This window comes from Canis aureus, chromosome 20 (genome assembly GCF_053574225.1).
Source record: "Canis aureus isolate CA01 chromosome 20, VMU_Caureus_v.1.0, whole genome shotgun sequence".
NCBI lineage: Eukaryota > Metazoa > Chordata > Mammalia > Carnivora > Canidae > Canis > Canis aureus.
This window is the reverse complement of record NC_135630.1, coordinates 35,639,116-35,654,646: the sequence shown is the minus strand read 5'-3', so window position 1 is coordinate 35,654,646 and position 15,531 is coordinate 35,639,116.

Genomic DNA, 15,531 nt, shown 5'->3' with positions numbered 1-15,531 from the left:
CACACGGTCCAGGCCCCACCCCTGGAGGTTCAGAGCGGCTGGGGCAGACCTGGGAACCAGAACTGTCATACCCCGGGCAGCTCTCTGATGAGGCGGGTCTGGGACAGAACGACAGTGTGGTGCAGGCAGGGCTGGTCTGGTCCTTCGTCCTGGTCCCCTCCCATAGGAGGCCTCCTGACGTGGGCCGCTCTCCTCCTGGCCAGCCTGAGGGGACACCCCATCTTCCAACACATTAATTTCCTTGGGGGCATCTCAATGGGATGCTGGCACCCACGGCCACTGGGGATTCGTGCTCCAGCCCCTCAGGGCATGTCCACTGTAGGTTCCTACGTCAGGGGGCCACGCTGACCACGCTGGCTGGTGAGCGCCACACAGGAGGAGTAGACCAAGACACACACAAGTGGGGTGACAGAGAGCCACCGCCTCCCACATCTCCTCCCTACCTGCCAGGCTACCGTCCTCAACCAAGCAAGGGTGTGAAGCGCTCTCTCTCCCTAGGATCGATTGTTTCCCAAAATTTCTTCAGCCCTTTATCCAAGTTGATCTTTGGTGACCATTTTATTGATTTATTTTAAAGATTATATATATTCATTTACATAGAGAGGGCAAGAGCGCACAAGCAGGGGGAGTGGCAGGCAGAGGGGGATGGAGAAGCAGACTCCTCACCAAGCAGGGAGCCCAATGCAGGGCTCGATCCCAAGACCCTGGGATCATGACTAAGCCAAAGGCGGACCCTTAACCAACACAGTCACCCAGGTGCCCCCTTTGGTGAGCATTTTAAACATTCTAGAACATCTCCAAACCTGAGGAGGAAAGATAAGACATAAAGCTGAAGCTGGGAGTCCTTCAAACCTCTCTCTCCCCCACCCATCATCAGATCATCTGAACTGCCTCCTACCAGCATGGGAGCTGCCAGGACTGGAGCTGGCATCCTAGGCAACCCCAGGCTCTCATTAGCCCATCCTGAGGCTGGGGGCTGGGGGCCTGGGGCAGGGGGCTCGAGTGAGAGCACTCCACAGTGATGGGGCTCGGTAAAGCATGGGCATTAAGACCAGGGCTGAATCATGACTTCCATGTGCCCCAGACAATTTAAATAGCAAATATTGGGGTGCCTGGGTGGTTCAGCTGGTTAAGTGTCTGGCTCTTGATTTCAAGCTCATGTCATGATCTCAGGGTCATGAGATGGAGCCATATGTCACCTACACACTGAGCATGGATCCTGCTTGGGATTCTCTGCTTCTGTGCCTCTTCCTGCTCTTGCGTGCGTGCTCTCTCTCCCTCTCTAAGAAAAGAAAGAAAGAAAGAGAGAGAGAGAGAGAGAAAGAAAGAAAGAAAGAAAGAAAGAAAGAAAGAAAGAGAGAGAGAAAGAAAAAGAAAGAGAAAGAAAGAAAGAAGAAGAAGAAGAAGAAGAAAAAGAAGAAAAAGAAAGAAAGAAAGAAAGAGAAAGAAAGAAAGAAAGAAAGAAAGAAAGAAAGAAAGAAAGAAAGAAAGAAAGAAAGAAAGAGTGGGCAAAAGTATTTTAAGACTGCGCTGGTACAAATGCAAATATGATGCAGACTGGATTCATTAGTATATATTCATTATGATTACATTTTTTAAACTCTGATCTAAAATACATTAAACTTAAAACATTTTCAGAAGCCCCTAAAAGTCTCCTGACCCTAGGCCTGTGTACGTGGTGGAGATGTCAGCCAGCCAGGACCCAAGCAGTGACAGGCAGGGACCTGGGGCAGCATGACAAGTCTGTGCTAGGGCTTGGGCACCAGGCTGAGGCCACAGCCTGGCTGTGTGGCAGGTACAGCCTAGGTACATTGATTACCATCTCTGAAACTCTAACTTTGTGAGACAGGGGTCATTATGGTCACTAGATAGATTAGGGTGGAGGTGATGGGGTGGGGGGTGTTAGGTACACAGGTGGCCTCAGTGGCTGCTAGGATCACTTCCGGCCCCCCAAGGAGGAAGGAAGTGAGCTGAGGGCAAGAACATTGTTTCCCTACATGACACGGCAAGCTTGGGTGAGTCAGGTGGCTCCTCATGGGGGACACTGGGGACATGGAAGATAGGCACATACCAGGGACCTGTCAGCACTGCCCCCAGCTGGGAGCTGCAGTACCATGCCCTCTGCAGATGTGTGGCTAGCTGTTTGCTCCTCCTGGCCACCCCTCAGCACCCCCAGCTCTCAGCCAGATGTCAGGCCGCTGTAGCTTCATTCATTACGCTGCTCCGGGACATGGGCTCTTGGGGCTGCTCAGGCCAGAGGCCCCAGGTCAGACTCCTGTGGGAGGCCGAGACAGGTCTCAGACGCTGCCTCCTTGGGGATGGTATTTGGACCAAGCAGACCAGGCTCAGGGACCCGTTCATACCAGGGGCCTTGATAATTTAATTATTTTATTTATTTTAAGATTTATTCATTCATGAGAAGCACACAGAGAGAGAGAGGCAGAGACACAGGCAGAGGGAGAAGCAGGCTCCATGCAGGGAGCCTAATGCGGGGCTCGATCCTGGGTCTCCAGGATCACGCTCAGGACCGAAGGCAGGCACCAAACTGCTGAGCCACCCAGGGATCCCCTGTGATCCCACTTCTATGAGGAACTTAGAGTGGTCAAAATCATGGAGATAAAAGTAAAATGGTGGTTGCCAGGGGCTGGGAGAGGAAGGGTGAGGAGTTATTATTAATGGGGTGGAATGTCAGTTTTACAAGATAAAAAGCTCTGGAGATGAATGGTGGGGATGGTTGAACAAGATTATAAATATTTATTTATTTATTTATTTATTTATTTTATTTATTCATGAGATACACAGAGAGAGGCAGAAACATAAGCAGAGGGAGAAGCACGCTCCATGCAGGGAGCGCGATGCAAGACTCAATCCCAGGACCCAGGATCAGAACCTGAGCCGAAGGCAGAGGCTCAACCACTAAGCCACCCAGATGCCCCTATAAATTTATTTAATACCACTGAACTATATACTTAAAAATGATTAAGATAGGAGGGCATAGTCCATTAAGCCTCGGACTCTTGATTTTGGTTCAGGTTATGAGATCTCAGGGTTGTGAGGTCTAGCCCCATGTCTGGCTCCACACTGGGCATGGAGTCTGCTTAAAATTCTCTCTCCCTCTCTCTCTGTTCTCACTCCCATCCACTTTCACACACTCTTTCTTAAAAAAAAAAAAAAAAAGGTTGAGATGGTCAATTTTATGTAGCATGTACTTTGCCACAATAAAAATATTTGGAGGGCAAAAAAATCAAGTCACGATGTCTAAGAGCTCTGAAGGTGATAAAGGGACAGAACACTTCCCACTTGATACCGAACCACAGGGTAGGAGCATAAGCACAGACGAGTAATTGTATAGCAGAAGAGGAATCTCACCCAAGGAGCCCCAGGGAACAGAGTAAGGGAGAAATCAGATAAATAGTCCTTCATACTAAAAAAAAAAAAAAAAAAGAAAAAAAGAAAAAAAATCAAAGACAACATAGCTTCTTAGGAAGAAAAATGGCTTCTAATCGATTAAAGGGATTGGAGCAGAAATACAAAACTACGTCAGCAGGAGGGAAAACTAGAGAGATGAGAGAAAAATAAAATTATTAAAGAGATAAGAGCCCGGGCGCCCAGGTGGCTCAGTGGTTGAGAGTCTGCCTTTGGCTCAGGTCAAGTTCCCAGAGTCCTGGGATAGAGCCCTGAGTTGGAACCTGCTTCTCCCTCTCCTTGCTGCTCGTGTTCTCTCTGTCTGTCTGTCTCTGTCTCTAATAAATAAAGAAAATCTTAAAAAAAAAAAAGGAAGCCAGTATAGCAACCAAAAGTCGTCTTATACAAGAAAATCTACTTGATTGAAAGTTCTACCCTCCAAGAGATGAATCAAAATTAATTCCAGAGCAGAGAGGCTTCAGTAGAAACACAGTGGTACGTAGCAGATAATCTAACTTTGCCTCAAAAGAAGTGATGTGCAAGCTGGAATATCATACCCAGTAAGAGTATCCTTGTTTGCCCAAGAGTCTTAGGTCACACTGGACAGCCTGACAACGTGACTTCCAGTAGAGAATGGCCACACCAGGTGGTCTTGGGTGCAGGCTGGCCATGCCAGGAGGCCAGAGTGTGATGGGGATAGGATGGATTGGGGTTCACCCGGGGACTAGATAGGACCCTGAGATCGGCCACATCATTGGCGATCGGTTACTGCTATGTCATGAAGCTCGAGGCTGGGGAGCTGCCCGGGTTGCCAGTAGTCCTGTGCGTTGTCCCACGTCGCTGCTGGGGAGGCAAGGCATCCTGACCCTACAGGGAGGGGACAGCAGCAAGTCCAACGAGGGGTGCCTCCCGGCTCCGCCCGAGCTGCTTCATTCCCTGGCTGACGCTAGTCTGTGCCCATGCCTACAACATGGGGCAAACGGCTTTCTGCGAGTTCTGAGTCTTTCTGGCAAATTATCAAGCTGAGGGTGGCTTGGGGAACACCTTCCAAACTTGTCACTGCTGTGCGAAGGGAGGCTGGTCTCCTGTGTGGACGGTGATCCCTCACCAACACCGTTGTTCTAACTGTGCAACTCTGAGAGTAGCCAGTGTTTACCTGCTTCGATACAAAATTAGGACTTGCATTTGGGGCAAAAAAATTCTGATGCATGATGACTGAAATAAAACAAACGCGATTTTAAGTGTCTACCTGAATGTGTAAGAAAGCCAGGGAACCCCAAGGACTAAAGGCTAAGCGGAGGTGGCAAGTGATCCCTGAACCATGGGCTGTGCTGTGGCATCTGGAAATTCCTGAAACCCACAGTCACTGGTTCTAACAGCCATTCAGCCGGGAGAAGGCTGGGCCCTGAGCCCATGTGGACAAGATGGAGCGTCAGTGCTGAAATCTCTGGAAAATGCTAGAATCCCTGAAGAGCTATGCCCTAAGGTGAAAGGTGGGGAAGAAAAGAAAACTGTCTGTCCTGACCTCCGCTCTGTGTGAAGGAGACAGAAAGTTAAGAAAAAGAGGACGAGAAGGAAGAGAGATTTTGGCCCTGTCCCCCTGAAAATTTAATCCCAGAAGCTCATCCTCACATGGATTTTGGGTCTGAGTTTACAGTCCCCAAAGAATACCTAAGCTGAGAATTACTCCAGTGTGTTTCCAAGACGGCAGCCATCCAGAGCCTGATGGTAGAAATGAGCGCAAACCTCTGCAGAGGGCTGACGACCCCCAACCCAGGCCTCTTGGGGTTCCACAGACCAAGACTGGCCACATAGGAACCCCCAATGAAAAGTGACCAAAACGTGAAGACATGATTGATGGGGACCAAGTGTCAGCAGTAATAGCAACTGGTGGAATGACCCCATCAAACGCATCGAAACATGGAATTACCAGGAACAGGATAAAAGTCGTTATGTCTTAAATGTTTACAGAAACAGACAGAAAAAGTAGAAAACCCAATCGGGGAACACAAAACGATCAAAAGTGACCAGATTTCACAACCAACTACAATGTCTAGAATGAAAATATAATTATTAAAATTTTCAAAGTCAGGGGCACCTGGGTGGCTCAGGGTTTGAGTGTCTGCCTTTGGCTTAAGTCGTGATCCCGGGGACCTGGGATCAAGTCCCGCATCAGGCTCCCTGCAGGGAGCCCGCTTCTCCCTCTGCCTATGTCTCTGCCTCTCTCTGTGTGTCTCATGAATAAATTTTTAAAAATATTTAAAAAATAAATAAAGTTTTAAAAGTCAGAAATGGTTTAAATATCAGAACGGACACATCTGCAAAAGAATTAATGAGCTGGGGGAGAAACGATGGACGAAATTACCGGTAACGCAGCTCAAAGAGAGAGATGGAAAGTCAGAATTTCTCTGGGGCCCCAAATTGGAAAGAAGCTGGGTCCTGTAAAAGGCCGGTGTGGACAGAGGAGCTAGAGGGGTCAGCAACGCTCCCTCTGCCGCAGGGAGGCCCTCTCCTTCCACCTCTGAGAGAGAGAGGAGGGAAAACCAGGAGGAAGAGAGACTGGTCTCTGTGATCTGAAGCTCACATTTCTCCTTAAAACCCGCAGCTTGTCCATCATCTGGGAATTTCCCTAAACCTAAGGCTTTTTGGAAGAGATTCTGTTTCTAGTCCATTCCATATGGAAGTGATCACTTCCCCTCCTCGGATTTGCCGGAATAATAACCAGGTCTCTAAGGGCACTCCAATATTCTATTACCTTAATATGTTCTGAGATAATTACTTTATTGCACCCCGGATGTGCAGCATAGCTTGACCTCTATACTCAGAGCAAGTCAGGGATCAAGGGACACTTAGAGCTCTGCCGATCTCTTTATTTCCAAAACGCTGATGTGGAGTCTGAAATTCCACCATTAGAGAATCATTTCTTTGGAGATACACATTGCCATGCTTAGATTCTAATAAAAAAATTTTTGCTCTCCAATAGCTTGGGGGAAGAGATAGATAATAATTGAAGCCAGAATCAAGCATAGCGTCTCAGTGTGTTATTTTAGGAGATTTTTTTCAACGAAACCATATCATCTGAGATGGATTTGATGATGGGAGGAGGGAGGGAAATGTGATGGGTCAGCCACACTTTGGGGGGATGAGTGGCCTGGCCCAGTCCTGTGGGGCTGGAGAAGCAAGGTTGCAAGGGCGCGTTTTACAGCCTCTGGACCTGGCCTTGCCAGTCTCTCTCCCAACCTCTGGCTCCGAACAACCCCGCCTGGCCAGCAGGTGTCAGTACAGGGTTGAAAATGAACATCTCTGCAGCTTTCCCAGGCCTGGGTTCTGCTGGCTTCTTTTTAGGATGACCTCAGGGTTCAATTTGGAGAAGGGGACCACAGGCACCAGGCCGCCAGATGTGGGATACGCTGCGCACGCCTGTGTAACTCTGACCTTCAGCTCTTGGAGGTGGTCACGGTAGAGGGCCAGGGTGCCAGATGTGGCACCCTGTAGGAGGGGGAACCTAGGTGGTGTCCTGCCTGACTTGGGGAGGGTCATTTTGAGGACGAAAGGAGATCTTAGGGGGCTTGTATGTTCTATAACCTTCTTGGGGCTGCACCTGGTGAGACAGGGGCTGGAGGGCATTGCAGGGAGCCAGGCAGCTCCAGATGGGGGAGACCGAGGCCGAGGTGGATCGAGTCGGGCTGGGAGGGTGTGGTGGTGCAGCAGGGAGCATTGTGAGGGTGTAGCCCCGGGACCTCAGTTCACCAGCCGGAGCGGTGCAGGAGGCCAGCTTGCACTGGGGAACCAGCCTGAGGCTGCCTAACTCTCTAAGCCTCCCTTCTGAGATCTCCAAATGGTGACGACCCCTGTGCGGACAGTCCTCTCTGCATCCTCTGGTGGCATGTTACTGCCTTGGGCCACCTCCGCATCTGGAGGTGTGTGGCTCTGCAGCTACACACTTGCCACCTCCCTTCCTTCCACTGCTCCAGGTAGTTCCCTCGATCAAGGGAACGAAGTGAGGTGCTCGAAGCAAATGCATCTCTCTGAGGACACCTTTGCTTCTTCCCCCGGGGAGCCCGCAGAGGCGCAAGCCTGAGGCCAGCACACGGGGTCGGCTGACTGGTTTGACTCCACCGAAGGGCGTAGCAGGCACATTTTCCCTTACTGCATTAAAAATCCACTCCTGCCACCGCCCCACTTGGGGGAATCATGCCTGTGATCTCATGCAGGGTCTTCCAAACACAGCTCCTCATGGGGATCTCTGGGCGCCTTTAAACATTCATATTCCAGGGCACTTCCCAGGCAGGCTGAGGTGCCTACTCTGGAGGAGGGGTGAGCATCAGTGTGTCTAGCAGGACCCTGGCCAGGAGATAGAGGCAGAGGTAGAGCCCCATATTTTAACAGAAGAAAATCTAACAGGCAAAAGGAAGGTGGGTGTCGGTGAACAGTCAGCCAGCCTCAATCCTATGGCCCCTTGCCCTCTGGACATTCTCGCTCTTCACCTCTGTTGTCCTCCTGCCTTTTCCCTATGGCCTGGGAGGAAACCGAAGCTTGCCAAAGTTCCAGGATCACTGCAAAGCCCTGTGGCCAGGTTGCTTGCCCAGAGCCCTCTTACTGACCCAGGGGGTGACCAGGCAGAGTGGCCCCCAAAGCTGTCCATGCCCTAATACCCAGAACCTGGAATACGTTACCTTCCACAGCAAAAGGGACTTTGCAGGTGTGATTGAATGAAGGGTGTCAGGATGGGGACGATCCTGGATTATCCTGGAGGCCCACTGTCACCACAAGGGCCCTGATGAATGGAGGTGGAGTCAGAGTCAGGAAGAGGGACAGAGACAGAGACAGAGACAGAGACAGAGAGGAGGTGAAGGCATCACACCTCCGGCTTTGAAGATACGAGAAGAGTCCAGAGGCAAGGAATGCTCGCAGGCAGTAGAAGCTGGACAAGGCGAAGAGATGGGTGCCGCCTCCAGGAGGACACCTGGACAGAGCCCAGTGGGATTTCTGCTGGAAAGAATCGTAAGAGATTCTTCCGAGTGTTGTTTTAAGCCAGTAGGTTTGTGGTAAGACGCTGCAACAGCTGCAGTGAATGAAGGTAATCTAATGGGCAAAGTTGCTCTCTGCACGGTTCCTGCTCAGACCTGAGAGCAGCAGTGCAGAAGCCGGAGACTCCCCACCCATGGGACATCCAGCAAGTCCCCATTCCCGCCAAGTCCCCTTTCCCCAGCCAGACAATGGGGGTGGCGGTTGCACCAACATGCAGGAGTCGGGGTGGGGGCTGCCTCAGAGAACACCTTTTGCTTCTGATTCTGTTCTGTCCACCCAAGTTTCCTGGGCTCTCCGGACACAGGGTTTGAGAAGACAGACCTCCCCAGACCCCAGACCCCAGACCGACCCCAGACCCCAGACCCCAGTGCTGTGCTCGGTGCCGAGGCACAGGGGGCACTCTGCAGAGCAGTCCTGTGACTTCCAACCCTGGCAGCTCATTTGTGGGGTTGTCCGCTGTGTCGCCCGAATCCTGGAGGCTCCAGGCTCGCTCCTCAGGGAGCGTGAGCTGCTGGCTTCCCATACCAGCTGCCTGCCGAGTCCAGGGCAGCTCTGGAACTTGTTTGCATTCCAAGGGCTCCGGGGCCAGTTGCTTCCCAGAAACGTCTGAATGGAGAAGAGGGAAGGGTGTGGGCAGAGGGGCCTCTGGGAGCCCGGCTGCACCCTGGATGGCCGGGGGCCCCGAGGGAGGGCACGGCCAGGACAGATGTCCCCTTCCCCTGGTGTGTCTGTCCCGTCTACGACCAGGGACACTCGCCAAGGGACCAACAGCCGCAGCCTCGTTAAAAGCCCCTCTTTGCAATCAGGCTGATGGGGATCAAACCCAGACCGTGCCATTGACCAGTGACATCGGGCAAGGGACTTAAACTCTCCGAGCCTGGGTCCTCATGTCAGTTTCTTGCAAATGCACACACTCCCCGCTTCCCTTCCTGAGAGGAACTGGAAGTGTAGGCCTGCCCTGGGTGACAGGGCTTCTGATCTCGGAGGGAGGGACGCGCAGAAGAGCCGGGAGGGTTCTCAGACAGCACCCCAGCCAGTGCCCCCCCCCCCCCCCCCCCCCCCCCCCGTGCAGGTCAGAAGGCGACAGCATCGCTCACAGAAGCTCAGGGCAGGTAGCAGGGAGCCTCTCCGCCTGGCTCCTGGCGCCCCCTGCTGGCTGTGTTAGGAAAGAGGCTGCTGCTGGGGGGTTGGGATCCATCAAGCCTCGATTGGGGCATTGCCCAGCAGTCCTTTCTCCAGGGGTGACCGGTTGGGGTAAGAAATAGGGATCTGGGGGTACCTGGGTGGCTCAGTCAGTTAAGTGCCTACCTTCAGCTCAGGTCCTGAACCCAGGACTCCACGTCCCCGCTCAGCGGGAAGCCTGCTTCTCCCTCTCCCTCTCCCTCTGGACCTCTCCCTCTCCCTCTCAAAATAAAGAAATAAAATCTTAAAGAGAGAAAAGAAATAGGGTTCTACATTCCACTGGTACCACAGGGCCTGTCCCGCAGAGCAGGAGTCCTGGCCCCTCAGATTTCCCTGCCTCTCTCCATGTCATCCCAAGCAGCATCTCCACCAGGCTTCCAGAACTGCACCTACTGGAAGGAGGGTGTGCGGTGGAGGGGAGGGGGGCGCTGCCCTTCCCCGCTCCAATCTCAGTGTCCTGTAATCAGTCAGCTTAGCCTTTGGGGCGCAATGTAACCAGGCCAGCTCCTGCTCAGAGGGAAGTGATTTGAAAATCAAATTGGTGAGGCCAGAACATTCCATTCCTGAGCTGCACGGTTTCCAACCAGGGCACGCAAATGAGCTGTCTGCAGCATAATGGCCCTGGGAGGGATAGTCTGGGGCACTGCTGGGTGAGATGGAACGGGCCTTGGCAGGAATACCGACCTGACCTTTTGTAGCTGCTGTGAGAAGTGACGATGACCAGGCTTCTTGTGCTCCACCAGGAGGGAGCAAGCATTTATGGAGCAGCGACTGTGTACGGAACACCTTCCTGTACTTTTAGGTCACTTGCTGATCAGACTGCAACAACGGTGCTTCTGGTTCTCTTTTACAGATGAGTAAATGAGGTTCAGAGAGGTTCAGGTAATGGTCCAAGGCTACTCCACTCTGGTCAAGGCCCAGGATGTCTGACTCCAAGGTCAGCGTCTGTCTGCCCCCCTGCATGTTCCACTGTCCTGCCTGCTTCCACCTGTCCCAGCCACCCTGCTACATTTCACTTTTAACCCTCCCAGATGTCCCTCGCTCCTCCTCAATCCTAATCTCTCTGGCTCTCAAAGTCACCCGGAGTCCCCTGCTCCCATGCAGCAAACCTCCCGATGGACAAGTATGGCTGAGACCCTTCCTAGCTCTCCATCTATACAGATCCAGCTCACTCTGCACCTCTGGCCCTGCTAACTGTGCCCCCACTTCCCCCCTGAGCCCCATCTGAGAGATGATGCATCAATAAGGAGCTTGTGGGATAATCACCAGGGGTGAAGCAACTCGCCTCAGGCCACATATTGCAGGTACTCACCAAACACTGTCACCTTTTCCTGGGGAGGTAGTGGCAATGGGTAGGTGGAGGAGCAGGGCAGCCTGCTGTGTCGAGAACCCCTCAATCCCCTATCCGATCTTGAGCCGGCACATTAACGTGTGCTCCTGAGCGGGCATGATGTGCCACAGGGTTAGGCAGTGCTAGGGATAAAGTTGCTGCTACCTCCAGGGGCTTACACAAGGCAGCCTATTCTCATGGAGAGGCCCTGGGGACTCCAGGGGCAGGGCTTGTAGGCATTTCTCTGGTCCTAGCAGCCCTGCGGTATTTTGGGTCCGTGGGAAGCAAGGCCCTTTCAGATCTGTGCTTGGAGCACAGGGCAACCCAGGGAGAAGCTCAGTTTTCTAACACATTTACATCAGGAAGGCTTTTTCCTTCTTTTGTACGCACATGTCACAGGGCACAGGCCTATCCCCCTGGGAGCACTCTCCCCCAGGACTCAGCCAGCCCTCAGGGATTATTATCTTGGAACAAAGCTGTTCATCATTGCTTTATCTGCCCATTCAGGAGAGGTAGAGACACCTGTCATCACCAGGAGGGTAGAGGAGCGCTAATTCAGTGATGTCACTGTGCATTCAGGAGCACCCCAGGTAGATGAGTCAACAAGGTCAGCAGCCACATGAGGGTCTGGGCACTTAGGACCAGGGTGTGTTTGGACCAGGGTGACGCTGGAGGCAATGTGGGGCTGCTGTCCAGGAGCACTGGCCTGGGTTTTGTCCAAGCACAGCAGAAACAACTCAAGGATGCTCTCAAGAACGAGAGCGCCAACAGTCTGCTTTCTTGGGCTCTGGTTTATCTAGATTTTGCTGAATTCATTCAGTATCATTGGCAATGCAGAGCAGAAGGGTAGGACGTCTCACTGACTCTGGGCCTCCAGACCAAGAGGTTGACATGTGGTGTGCTGGAGAAGGAATCAGCTCCAGGAAGCAGCAGAGCAGATCAGGATGGGGTTGGAGAGGCCAGCCTTGGCCCTGCTGGTCTCTGTGGCTGCCCATGGCCATGACCTTTGTTTTCTTTCTTTCTTGGTTTCCAGGCTGGCAAGTTTGACCACATGGTCTTTAAGGTTTATGCCAGCTATGAAGTGCTATGATTTAGGGAATCACTGAGAAGCATATAGAAAGTGATAATATTTATCCAGGGGCTTCAACCTTGGGGATCAAAAATCTGGTATCTTGGGCAGCCCTGGTGGCTTAGGGGTTTAGCACTGCCTTCAGCCCAGGGTGTGATCCTGGAGACCCGGGATCGAGTCCCACGTCAGGCTCCCAGCATGGAGGCTGCTTCTCTCTCTCTCTCTCTCTCTCATTCTCTCTCTCTAATAAATAAATAAATAAATCTTAAAAAAAAATCTGGTATCTTCTGCAGAGACATCCCAAATCCTGTGGTCTACAGAAAGCCAAATAATAACACTCTCTGGCCAGAGGATTTTTCCATATCTTATCATGGAAGCTGGGAATAGACTCCATACTTAGAAGCTAGTGAATGGCTTGTGGGTGGACTGGCCCCGTTGGGTCTCTGGCAGGTGGTCAGAGCCCGAGCCTCCCCACCATGTTGGTGGATGAGGAGCAGGGTGGGGGATGAGGGCCAGGTCTTCGGGTTCAGGGAGTTGCCAAGGGCTTGAAGACTAGGAATGACCACATCTCCAATCATTCCAGGAAACCTTAGCATGCTGGAGTCTTCTATTTTTAGTGAAAAAAAAATCAAACAAAAACCAAAAATGTGTCATGTAGATAGCTTTAGCCAGGATACAATTGGACCATCTGGACCACCTTCAAAGCCCTTGATTTGTTTGAGACTATTTCGCTGTGGCAAGTATTCTTCACATGTTGTGTTGAGAGTCTCTCTTTGACACCTTCTACCGCAACCCTGTCCTCCAGGAGTCTGTCCATGGCTAAACAAACACAAACACACACACACACCTCAAAATGCAGGAAGCCCTGAATTACCCCAGTAGAAGGTTCTAAATCACTGTGATCTATCTCATTTTTATGTAAATTACCCAAATGATTGAATTAGCTATAGGAAATGTATTAATTCTTTGGCAAGCAAAAGACTCAGAAAAATTATCCATAGGAACAAATAAGTTTTGCAAAAGAGTATCTTGAAAGGACGCTTTGGGCAATAATTAGGGATAAGCAACAATGAGCCCATTAATCAACATTTGGAATATGTCCTTTGATGCAAGGAGGAGATGGTCTCTTTCCCCTTTCACTGTGGTCTTCTTTTTCCGAAAGTAATTGGAAGATAAACTCATTCCAGCAGTTTTGGGAGTATCTTTACCACTCAGTGTGTCCACGTGTGTGTGCACGTGGTGACATGAGCTTCATCCTGAATCTAAGTCATGGCCCATTAATAATGTCTGACTGCAAAACTAAGGAGCCACTAAATATTATGCTATTTATAAGTAATCTGTTGCCCAAGGCATTGAGCTACTTAATGAAGCCTTGAATTAATGTGTAACTTAAGAAATAGATCATTCTACGAATATAGGCTACCAGAAGCACAGTTTAAGTTATTCCATTTACTTCACTACTTGGATGGGAAAGCACATAAACAAAATGCATTGAGCCAGGTGTCGCGCAAATGACTTCTTGTGCATCAGCTCTTTTGGTTATCATAATTGCCCAGCAAAAGAGACGCTGCCACTATTCCCATTTTACAGATCAAGAAACTGAGGCTTAGGGGATCCCTGGGTGACTCAGCGGTTTAGCACCACCTCTGGCCCAGGGCATGATCCTGGAGACCTGGGATCAAGTCCCATATCAGGCTCCCTGCATGGACCTGCTTCTTCCTCTGCCTGTGACTCAGCCTCTCTCTCTCTCTCTGTGTCTCTCATGAATAAATAAATAAAATCTTTAAAAAAAAAAGAAAAGAAAAGAAACTGAAGCTTAGAAAGATTTATGTAACTAGTCCATGGTGATGTAGTGGGATTTAAATCTGAGTACCTGTGACTCTTATAACTGGATAATGCATCCCTGGGGTAGAAAGGGTGAGGCAAAGAGCCGATGTGTATCCTAGGATGTCAGTTGATTTGTCTAAATGCAAGGATAGAGTTTGTTTGCTTGAGAGGCTGATACTGACTGGTTGGAAAATACAGTGATAAAGGTGGAACTGGGGAGAGCCATGCAGGTGGCATGGCGGAGGCACCTCTTGAGGGGGACACCAAGTACCCAGCAAGCTACCACTGATAACTGAGCTTTCTTTCTTTCTTTTTTTTTAAGATTTATTTATTTATTGGAGCACCTGGATGGCTCAGGGGTTGAGCATCTGCCTTTGACTCAGGTTGTGATCCTGGGGTCCTGGGATCGAGTCCCACATCAGGCTCCCCACTGGGAGCCTTCTTCTTCCTCTGCCTGTGTCTCTGCCTCTCTCTGTGTGTCTGTCATGAATAAATATTTTTTAAAAAAATATTTTATTTATTTATTCTAGAAAGAGAGAGAGCTTGAGCTCAGGGGGAGAGGGAGAGAGAGTTAAGCAGCCTCCACACTCAGCATGGAGCCCAACGTGGGACTTGATCTCATGACTCTGAGATGATGACCTGAGCAGAAACCAAGAGTCAGGTGCTTAACTGACTGAGCCTCCTAGGTGCCCCTAATGACTAAGCTTTCTAAGACCTTGAGGCCTGATACTGGAGTGATCTATTCACTAACCAGCCGTGATGTGAGGAAAGCCCAGTTCAGGAAATTCTTGGGGAATGTGTGTTTCTAGAGGATGTCCAAGCCAGACACATAAAAATGTCTTCAATTTTTATTCAGGGAGATCCTCCCAGGTTCAGCAGACCTGAGGACAGATCCCATGATGAGGTTGACCCCTGTGCTGACCTCCATGCAGGGAGAGCTGCGCCCTACCCCACAGTCACTCCCACAGCCTGGATGACACTATTCTGTGGGCCCCAGTTGCTTCCTGGTCACATATGCAACCCAAGAGTGAATTCTGCCCAACTGCGTCCCTTAAGTGCCCACCTCAAGGTCATAAAAATGGATGTGTGCCGAGAGGAGGTCTGAGAGGCCACACTAGGGGTTTTGGGTGGTTAATGGAGTGTCAGGGACAAGCTTGTGGATGGGTGGGCAGAGGCCTGTTTACTGTTCAGGATGCTCTGGTCTCTGTGCCTCATTCTTCTGTAGATCCTGACTCAACCAGGAGAGTTGGCACGGGCCTTAGTCCCTCTAGGAGAGTGGGCCCACAGTCATGTACACTGGTTAATGCCCCTGGCTAGTGACAGAGTAAACTAAAGTCAAGCTTTCTTAATTCCTGGCATGTGATCCTTCTTCCCCATTCAACGCATTTAGCCAAGCATCTGCCACGCAGTCAGCACCATCCTTTTATTCTGTGAGGTTGAAAGCTGAAGTCAAGCATCTCCCAAGTCAGAGGAGTTCCATCAGCAGAGAACTCAGAAGAGACCCTTGTTTATTTAGGACCGGGCTACAGAATGACTTCTGGATTCTGAAGCTTCTGGAGCTTCAGGTGACTGAAGCGGTCTAGAGTCTAGAGTCTGGACTGAGGGAAGACACTCGGGTGAAAGGGGCTGGCTTTCTGGATGGGGATGCCCCACCCTGTGCCTTTGACCTGTTGACGGCTCTTTCGGA